This window comes from Triticum aestivum, chromosome 6D, assembly GCF_018294505.1.
Source record: "Triticum aestivum cultivar Chinese Spring chromosome 6D, IWGSC CS RefSeq v2.1, whole genome shotgun sequence".
Classification (NCBI taxonomy): Eukaryota; Viridiplantae; Streptophyta; class Magnoliopsida; order Poales; family Poaceae; genus Triticum; species Triticum aestivum.
In genome coordinates, this window is record NC_057811.1 from 5,420,831 (window position 1) to 5,431,093 (window position 10,263).

The window sequence follows — 10,263 nt, forward strand, 5'->3', positions numbered from 1 at the left end:
AGAAGAAGAAGAATACCCTGACAACCCCGACACCCCGACCCTGAACCCCGACACCCCTGCCACCCCGAAAAACCCCCGACACCGACAGTCTGAGACACCAAACCCCCGACCCGACCTGACACCTCCCGACCCGACACGCCACCCCCGACACCCCGGACGACACGCGACCCCCGACCCCGACACCCTGACACCACACCCCGACCCCGACCCCGACCACCCCGACCCCGAAACAGCACCCCGACCCCGACAGGGCACCCCGACCCCGACACGACACCCATGACACCAAAGGCCGACGGGGTCATATATTTGTGAATTATGAGTTAGGTCATATATTTTTCAATTTTGTTATGAAAAACATCATATATAATTGTGTTGATCGGGTAGATTTAAATGTGCAGTTGTTTCATCGCTGCGAGGTTTGGTGTTCGAAGACCTCCCCGTGCGTTTGACGAGCTCTGCCCCTTCGTTCGTGGGTGAGCACAAATGACATGTGCTCCTTCCCCCTTAATTATTTGCTTTGTTCCGGTGTTCATGCCGATGAAACTTGATAGCTAGCTATATATCTGTCTTGAATCATCAGTATGCGTAACCAATATGTGTCTCCCGTTCGAAAGCGTTATAGTTATAAATATGCATGCATTTGCATATTTATAACCAACGCTATCCATGGACAGCCCAAGTATGTGTAGATTGGGTTCGTTTTCCCATATGCTTTGCTCCGGATCCGACGCATAAATTTCGTCAGTGCCTCCCCTGTTGTTCTCCGGGTACACATCCTCTCTGTTTATTGCAGAGATGTGTATCAGGAGAACAGCGGGGAGGTGCTGCCGAAATTTTGCGTCGGATCCGGAGCATAGCATGGGAAAATGAAACCAATCTACACATACTTGGGTGGGATTAGGACCTATCATTACCTATTAGAGTGTAGGTTGCATGGACGTAATAAAATTGACAAAGTAGATCAACTGATGAATATATACATGGTGAATTATATATATATATATATATATATATATATATATATATATATATATATATATATATATATATATATTTGTTGTGTGTCCAGTAGCTCTGAAAGTCAAGATGAGTGATCGTGCGTGGATGTACACCGGTCACACTGGTCAGAACAAATGGAGCACTGAATGGTTCACAAAAACCAAGGGGTTTGTGCAAGCCGCATTTGCAAATGGCCAGAGGAAAACCTGGTGCCCCTGTTTACGGTGCGGCAATTGAGAAAAGAGGACAGAGGCTGAAATGGGCAAACACCTGCAGAAGAGTGGTTTTACGCCCGATTATACGGTGTGGACATATCATGGTGAGTCTGCCCAAAGCGACCGAGCTGAGGTGGATCGTCGTCGCACCGACGAGCATGGTACCGGGATGGAAAACATGGTGCAAGACTTCGATGATGCTCGGGATTCGGACAAGGAGATGGAGGAATCTGCAAAGGCCTTCAATGAAATGTTGGAGTCTTCAAAACGTCCGCTCCACGAGCACACTGAGCATTGTCAGTTGGATGCCATCTCACAAGTAATGGCTCTGAAGGCTCAGTTCAACTTGGGTAGAGAATGCTACGACGCAATGATGACAGTATTTGGACGCTTTCTACCCAAAGGCCATGTAATGCCTACAAACCTGTACCAGTCGGACAAAATCCTCCGTGCACTAAAGATGCCCTATGAGAAGATACATGCCTGTGAGAAAGGATGTGTCTTATTTAGGCTTGACTATGTGGACTTGAACTATTGTCCCATTTGCAAGTCTTCCAGGTATGTTGTGGTAGACAACGGTATGGGTGAGAAGACACAGACCAAAATCCCCGGTAGTGTTCTTCGGTATATGCCAATCGTACCAAGACTTCAACGTCTTTTCATGGTCGAAGAGATGGCCAGACAGATGACATGGCACAAAACGGGCAAAAGAACCGAACTAGATGCAGATGGGAATCTGATGATCGTACACACATAGGATGGTGTTGCGTGGAAAAAGTTTGATGAAATACTGCTGACAAAGCGGCAGATCCCAGGCATCCTCGAGTCGGCATCAGCACGGATGGGTTCAGTGTGTTTGGTCTGGCGGCAGCCCAATATAGTTGTTGGCCCGTATTTGTCTTTCCACTCAATCTCCCCCCCGGACAGATTATGCAAAGAAAGAATATTTTCCTGACGTTGATAATTCCAGGGCCCAACTATCCGAGGAAAAATGTGAATGTGTACATACATCCGCTTAAGGACGAATTGCAAGATGCCTGGGATAATGGGTTCAAGACATACGACGCCTATAGCAAACGGAATATCATAATGCGTGTCTAGTACATGTACTCGACGCATGACTTGCCGGCGTATGCGCTACACTACTAGGAAAAGGGCTATAGTTCATATGGACATTAATGGCGCACCTGTATCTGGTGCGCCACTGCTATATTATAGCAGTGGCGCACCAGATACAGGTGCGCCATTATTGACATATTACTAATGGCGCACCTGGTGTGTGGCGCACTTGGTGTGTGGTGCGCCATTATTGACATATTAGTAGTTTTAAAACTAGTAATGGTGCACTGTCCCATGGTGCGCCACTACTAACAATTTTTTTTAAATTTTTTTCAAAACTACTAATGTCGCACCACACACCAGGTGCGCCATTAGTAACCCTGGTGCTAAATGCACCCCCTGGACCGCCTTTTCAGTTAAAAAAAGGAAATGATGGAAATATCAAAAAATTAAAAGAAAATAAGTTTCCCATGTGATATGTGATCTAGTTGTTTACAAATATGAATTTCGACTTTATTTGCAAAATCTCTCTAGAATTCAGTAAAATGGGCATAACTTTTGCATACGAACTCGGATTAAAAAGTTTTTTATATGAAAAATCATCTACTCGAAAAGTTACATACGAATTGGACCGGGGGAACTTTGTTCAACATATTCAAAATCTCCAAAAACCTAACAGAACGAAAGATACAGGGCTTTTAAGATCTAGAGGGGGAAAATGACAAAAAATAATTTGCTAGGTGCGCCACTAGTAACTAAAAAAAATTGGTTTAAAAAACAAATTGGAAATTTTTTTCAAAATATGATACGTAATATGACCGGGTAGTTTGAAATATTTTTTCAAAATTTCATCACACTCATGAACATGAACAAAGTCCTAGACATCAACAAGGTTTAATAGGATTAATACGATAGATATATCAACAAGTGCCTGTGAAGTGAGCTGGTGCTGGGGTTGGATAGAACCGTGAAGTTAAGCGTGCTTGGGCTGGAGTAGTGTGAGGATGGGTGACGTTTCGGGAAGTTTGACCACGAAGTGTGATTTGACTTGAGACTAAGCATATTGACCTAAGATTAAGCCATAGTGACCTGAGATTATGAAAAAAAATTGAAATTTTTTTTTTGAAAAAAAATTGTTAGTAATGGCGCACTTCTATGTGGTGCAAATTTTCTGAAAAAAATTTGTTAGTAATGGCACACTTCTATGTGGTGCGCCATTACTAAGTCAGATAGTAATGGCGCACTATTTTGTTACTAATGGCATGATAATAGTGGCGCACCTGTAGTGCGCCATTAATGGCAAAAACAGGTGCGCCACTAATTAGCCTTTTCCTAGTAGTGCTATTCGTTGGCTGGTGTGTGCATGCAAGGTTCTCGTGCCCCACATGCAAGGGAGCTCTGGAGTTTCGTTGGCTTCAGGCTGGTCGCAAGTTTTCTTGCTTCGACATGCATAGACAGTTCCTGGATCCTCGCCATAAGTTCAGGAAAGACAAGAAGAACTTCATCAGAGGTAGAGTTGTCAAAAACTCTGCACCACCTGTGTTGACAGGCCAACAGACCCTGGATCAGTTAAACGCTCTCGAACCAGATCCAAAGCGTCCAGGGTACTTCAAGGGGTATAATTCTAAGCACGCCTGGACTCACAAGACATGCTTATGGGATTTGCCTTACTTCAAAGACCTCCTTTACCCACACAACATCGACGTGATGCACACTGAGAAGAATATCGCTGAGGCACTTTTTGGTACATTGTTCGGCATAGATGGGAAGTCAAAGGATAATACTAAGGCCAGAGTCGATCTGGAGGCGCTATGTGATAGGCCGCTACAAAACATGAAAGAACCGAAAGGAAAGCAGAACTGGACGAAGCCAAAGGCATGGTTCAATCTTGGAAGGCCAGCTATGAGGGAAATTATCTTGTGGGTGAAAATGCAGTTGATGTTCCCCGATGGGTATGCAGCGAATCTAAAGAGGGGAGCGAGTCTTGATAAATTGAATATATTTGGTCTCAAGAGTCGTGATTGGCACATATGGATTGAGCGGGTAATGCCGGTGATGTTGCGTGGCTTCATCCCTGAGGATGAATGGCTAGTACTGGCAGAACTCAGCTATTTCTTCCGTGTTCTTTGTGCGAAAGAACTATCGCCTGGCGTGCTAGAAGAAATGGAAGAGTTGGCGCCGGAGTTGATCTGCAAGTTACAGAAGATATTTCCACCGGGCTTCTTTAATCCAATGCAGCATTTGATTTTGCATCTCCCGACCGAGGCAAGATTGGGGGGGCCCGTGCAAAATCGTTGGTGCTACCCAACTGAGAGGATGCAGAAGACGCTTTGAAAAAAATGTAAAAATAAACGTAGAATTGAAGCATCGATGGCTGATGCATTCATCACTGAGGAGGCGGCAAACTTCGTGGCAGCACACTACGAAGCCAAAAATCATCATTTGCATAATCCGAAGCCTCGGTAGAATGCTGACGAACCTCAAAAGGGTGGATCCAACCTCAGCCTATTCAAAGGGAATCTCGCACCAGCCAGTGGTTCGAAACCAGTATCTTTGGATAACGAAGAATGGCGGACCATTACGTTGTATATCTTCAACAACCTGACAGAAGTGCGGCCGTACATCGAGTAAGTTCTAGGTACATTGTTTCGCAACTTCTATTTCCTTTGAACTGCTCTTATTCCTGGATATTTCATACAGTCGATACGTCGCCATATTCTCGTATGGAGCGGTGATCCAAAAGGATTCCGTCGAAGAGTATGAGCTTCTCGCAAAGCAAGGAGGCGGCTATCCCGGTTTCATCTCTTGGTTCAAACAAACGGTAATTTCTGTTAGACCATTTCATTTCATTCGCTAATTTCTGCCTAATGCAACAATCCTTTCGTATTAAACTTGTAGGCTAATTCAGAGTCTATGGATGCCGAATTGAGACAAGTCGCTAATGGTTTTGACTATAAGGTCCGTTCATTTGACAAATACGACATCAACGGGTGTCACTTTCGTACCTATGGCAAAGAGCTATCTATGGCCGACCGAAAGTCTACAAATTGTTGTGTATCTGCTATCGGCGAAGGAGGTACCGAGTATTATGGGAGAGTTGAAGCAATTAATGAACTTCTATTCTATGGTGACAACCCACCGAATGTCATACTCTTCAAATGTTATTGGTTTCAGCCGAAGGAGACTAGAAGGACTCATGAACATATAGGGCTAGTTGAAATCAAACAAAGCACCCATTTAGATGTTCCTGATGTCTATATTACGGCTCAACAGGCGACTCAAGTATTCTATCTACCATGGGCCTGCCAAACTAATCCAAATCTGAAAGGTTGGGATGTCGTTTATGAAGTGCCGCTACGTGCTAGACTATCTCCCCCAAAGGAAGAGAATTATGAACCTCACATTAACCCAGAAACATATGAAGGAGAATTGTTCCAAGAGACACGTCTTTCCAAAAAGCGTTTCAAGAACCGCTATACTTCACCCCAAAACATTGAAGTAGACAGCGACAATGAATCCGACATCAATCCAGAGGAGGAACAAGAAAAGCCGGAACAAGAAGAGGTTACTGATGCGGATGACCTGTCAATGCTTGACCGATTACGTCAAGGTGGCCTTCCACATGTTGATGCCACTGAACCCTATGAGCCCGTCATTGATTATAGTGATGATGATGATTATGCATTTATTGATGATAGTGATCGAGATTATTAGTAGTGTCAGGTATTCAATTTTTTTATGTTGTACTTGATGATGATACACTTAAGTGATATACATATTATTATTCATGTCGGTATTTTTTTAATGTTGTACTAATTTCGTTTACTCTTTGTCATGGCAGGTGTTGAAAGATGGTGGGCGCTGGTAAGTTTCTTCTAGTGTTTTGCTTAACAAATGCATAAAGACCTAGACTTAGCCTTATTTCCTCCAATATGCTTACCACAATGACCTAGAGTTAGCTTCTTTTCCTCCAAAATGACTTAATAAGCTTACTGACCTCCAAAGCCATCCATTTTACCTAAGTTAGCTCTAAAACGATCTATACTTAGCTTTGTTTCCTCCAAAATGACCTAAGTTAGCTCTAGTATGCTTAGTTAACTAGGTTTGCTCAATAATGACATGTACTTAGCTTACTTATATCAAAAATGGCATAATTAGCTTAGTTAGCTCATAAACAATCCATTTTACCTAAGTTAGCTCTAAAATGACCCTTATACCATAGTTAGCTCATAAATGATCACCCAAGTTAGCTCTAAAATGACCAATTTTACCTAGACTAACTCCAAAATGATCCATTTTACCTATGTTAGCTCTAAAATGACCCATTTTACCTAGGCTAGCTCCAAAATGACCCATCTTACCTAGGTTAGCTCCAAAATGATGCATTTTACCCAAGTTGCTCTAAAATGACCCATTTTACCTAGATTAGCTCATAAACGATCCATTTCACCTACGTTAGCTCACAAACGATCCATTTTACCTAGTTTAGCTCCAAAATGACCCAACACACCTAGGTTAGCTCTAAAATGATGCATTTTACCAAAGTTAGCTCATAAACGATCTATTTCACCTAGGTTAGCTCATAAACGATCCATTTCACCTAACTTAGCTCACAAACGATCCATTTCACCTAGGTTAGCTCCAAAATGACCCATCTTACCTAGGTTAGCTCTAAAATGATGCATTATACCTAAGTTAGCTCATGAACGATCTATTTCACCTAGGTTAGCTCATAAACGATCCATTTCAACTAAGTTAGCTCATAAATGATCCATTTCACCTAAGTTAGCTCATAAATGGCATATACTTCTTCTTCTAGTCACCTTTTTCTAACTTTCTTATTTGCCTTTTTGCAGATTTCATTCATTTCACGGGAGCTAGCTTGCTATGATGGAGTGCTTGTTTTTTCTTTCATTCTCCTCTAGTATTCTTCGAGCTTGCTATGATGGAACTTGCTATCTTGATGAAACTTTGCATTGTAATATGTATGGATGGAACAATGTGTATGTGCAACTTGCTATGTATGAATGGATGGAACTATATATGTATGCATGATGAAACTTATGTGCTGGATATGTCATATGTTTGCTGTTAAATAGCCCTGTAAAAATATATATATGTCATATATTTGCTGTGAAAATTGTTGGATTTAAAAAAACAGAAAAAAAGAGGCACCTTTGTCGTCAGCCGCTGATGGCAAAGGCGCCTTTGCCGTGTGCCGCGGACGGCAAAGAAGCCACGCGGCGGCCACCTGTGCTCCGTGGGAGCTGACCCATTTGGTCAGTTTGCCTACAGCGGCGGACGGCAAAGGCTTTGCCTACAGTGGCAGACGGCAAAGGCTTGTCCCACAGTGACGTCCAGCTGACGTCATTCGGCGGACGGCAAAGGCCGGATGCTCTTTACCGTCAGCGGCGGACGGCAAAGGCTGCCGTTAGCCGCCTAACAGACTAACAGCACATTTATTGCCGTCGGCTTTCTTTGCCGTCAGCCGCTGATGGCAAAGGCCTCTTTGTCGTCCGCTTCAGAAAGCAGACGGCAAAGAAGCTATTTACCGTAGCCTACTTTGCCGGAGCCTTTTGCCGTTCGCGGCAGATGGCAAAGGCCTTTGCCGTCCGCCATCCTTGCCTTTGCCGTCTGCCATGGCAGACGGCAAAGTAGTTGATTCCTGTAGTGATTGCAATACCGTTTTTGTGCCCGTTTACTATTTGCTAGTTGCTATTTTTATTTATTTAGATTATAAAAATATATTTCTACCATCCATATTACACTTTTATCACCATCTCTTCGCCGAACTAGTGCACCTATACAATTTGCCATTGTACTGGGTGTGTTGGGGACACAAGAGACTTTTTATTATTTGGTTGCAGGGTTGTTTGAGAGAGACCATTTCATCCAATGCCTCCGATGGATTGATAAACCTTAGGCCATCCACTTGAGGGAAAATTGCTACTGTCCTACAAAATTCAGCGCTTGGAGGCCCAACACATGTCTACCAGAATAAAGTTGCGTAGTAGACATCAGGCACTTCCGCGTTCAGCACACGTTCAGCTCGATGACATCCTTGCCTTCTTGATCTAGCAAGTTGGGCGAGGTTGTAGATGAGTTCCGACAGCATGACGGCCTGGTGATGTTGGTGGTGCAACTATATCCGCAAGGCTTCGCCGAGCACTACGAAAATTATGACCGAGGATGAACTAGAGGGAGAGGGGCGCCGCACACGGCTTGGGGATCGTGGTGTGTGGTTGCCCCTCTCCCTCCTCGTATAGTCATATGTGTGTGTGGGGGGCGGGGAGGACGGAAGGCAGCCTAGGGTGCCCCAAGGGGGCCGGCCGCCAGCCCTAGGGCGCCTACCCTAGGCGCCACCCCTTTTCTTCCTATGGCGGTGGAGGAGAAGGCAGGAGGTGGGCTGGCGGCTCCCTTGCCTTAGGCGCCCCCCTTTCCTTCTCTATAGGGCCAGCGGCCAGGGAGAGGGCGCGCCAGCCCCTTGTGGGCTGGTGTGTTCCACCCCTTCGCCCATTAGGCACATATATACTTCCCGTAGGTCTCTCGGAACCCCTTCCGGTGATCCGCTGATTACACGCTATATTCCGAAACCTTTCCGGTGACCAAATTGTTGGGGAACGTAGTAATTTCAAAAAAATTCCTACGCACACGCAAGATCATGGTGATGCATAGCAATGAGAGGGGAGAGTGTTGTCCACGTACCCTCGTAGACCGATAGCGGAAGCGTTATCACAACGCGGTTGATGTAGTCGTACGTCTTCACGATCCGACCGATCAAGTACCGAACGCATGGCACCTCCGAGTTCTACACACGTTCAGCTCGATGACGTCCCTCGAACTCTGATCCAGCCGAGTGTTGAGGGAGAGTTTCGTCAGCACGACAGCGTGGTGACGATGATGATGTTCCACCGACGCAGGGCTTCGCCTAAGCTCCGCAACGGTATTATCGAGGTGTAATATGGTGGAGGGGGGCACCGCACACGGCTAAGAGATCTCAAGGATCAATTGTTGTGTCTGGGGTGCCCCCCTGCCCCCGTATATAAACGAGCAAGGGAGGAGGAGGCCGGCCCTAGGAGGGGGCGCACAAGTATGGAGTCCTACTAGGACTCCCTAGTCCTAGTAGGATTCCACCTCCCATATGGAATAGGAAAAGAGGAAGGGAAAAAGAGAAGGAAGGAAGGGGGCGCCCCCCTTCCCTAGTCTAATTCGGACCAAACCAAGGGGAGGGGTGCGGCCACCCTTGAGGCCCTTTTCCTTCTTTCCCGTATGGCCCAATAAGGCCCAATAAGTATTCCCGTAACTCTCCGGTACTCCGAAAAATACCCGAATCACTCGGAACCTTTCCGAAGTCCGAATATAGTCATCCAATATATCGATCTTTCCGTCTCGGCCATTTCGAGACTCCTCGTCATGTCCCCGATCTCATCCGGGACTCCGAACTCCTTCGGTACATCAAAACTCAATAAAACTGTCATCGTAACGTTAAGCGTGCGGACCCTTCGGGTTCGAGAATTATGTAGACATGACCGAGACACCTCTCCGGTCAATAACCAATAGCAGGACCTGGATGCCCATATTGGCTCCCACATATTCTACGAAGATCTTTATCGGTCAGACCGCATAACAACAAACGTTCTTCGCTTTGTCATCGGTATGTTACTTGCCCGAGATTCGATCGTCGGTATCTCGATACCTAGTTCAATATCGTTACCGGCAAGTCTCTTTACTCATTCCGTAATACATCATCCCGCAACTAACTCATTAGTCACAATGCTTGCAAGGCTTATAGTGATGTGCATTACCGAGTGGGCCCAGAGATACCTCTCCGACAATCGGAGTGACAAATCCTAATCTCGAAATACGCCAACCCAATAATTACCTTTGGAGACACCTGTAGAGCACCTTTATAATCACCCATTTACGTTGTAACGTTTGGTAGCACACAAAGTGTTCCTCCGGTAAACGGGAGTTGCATAATCTCATAGTC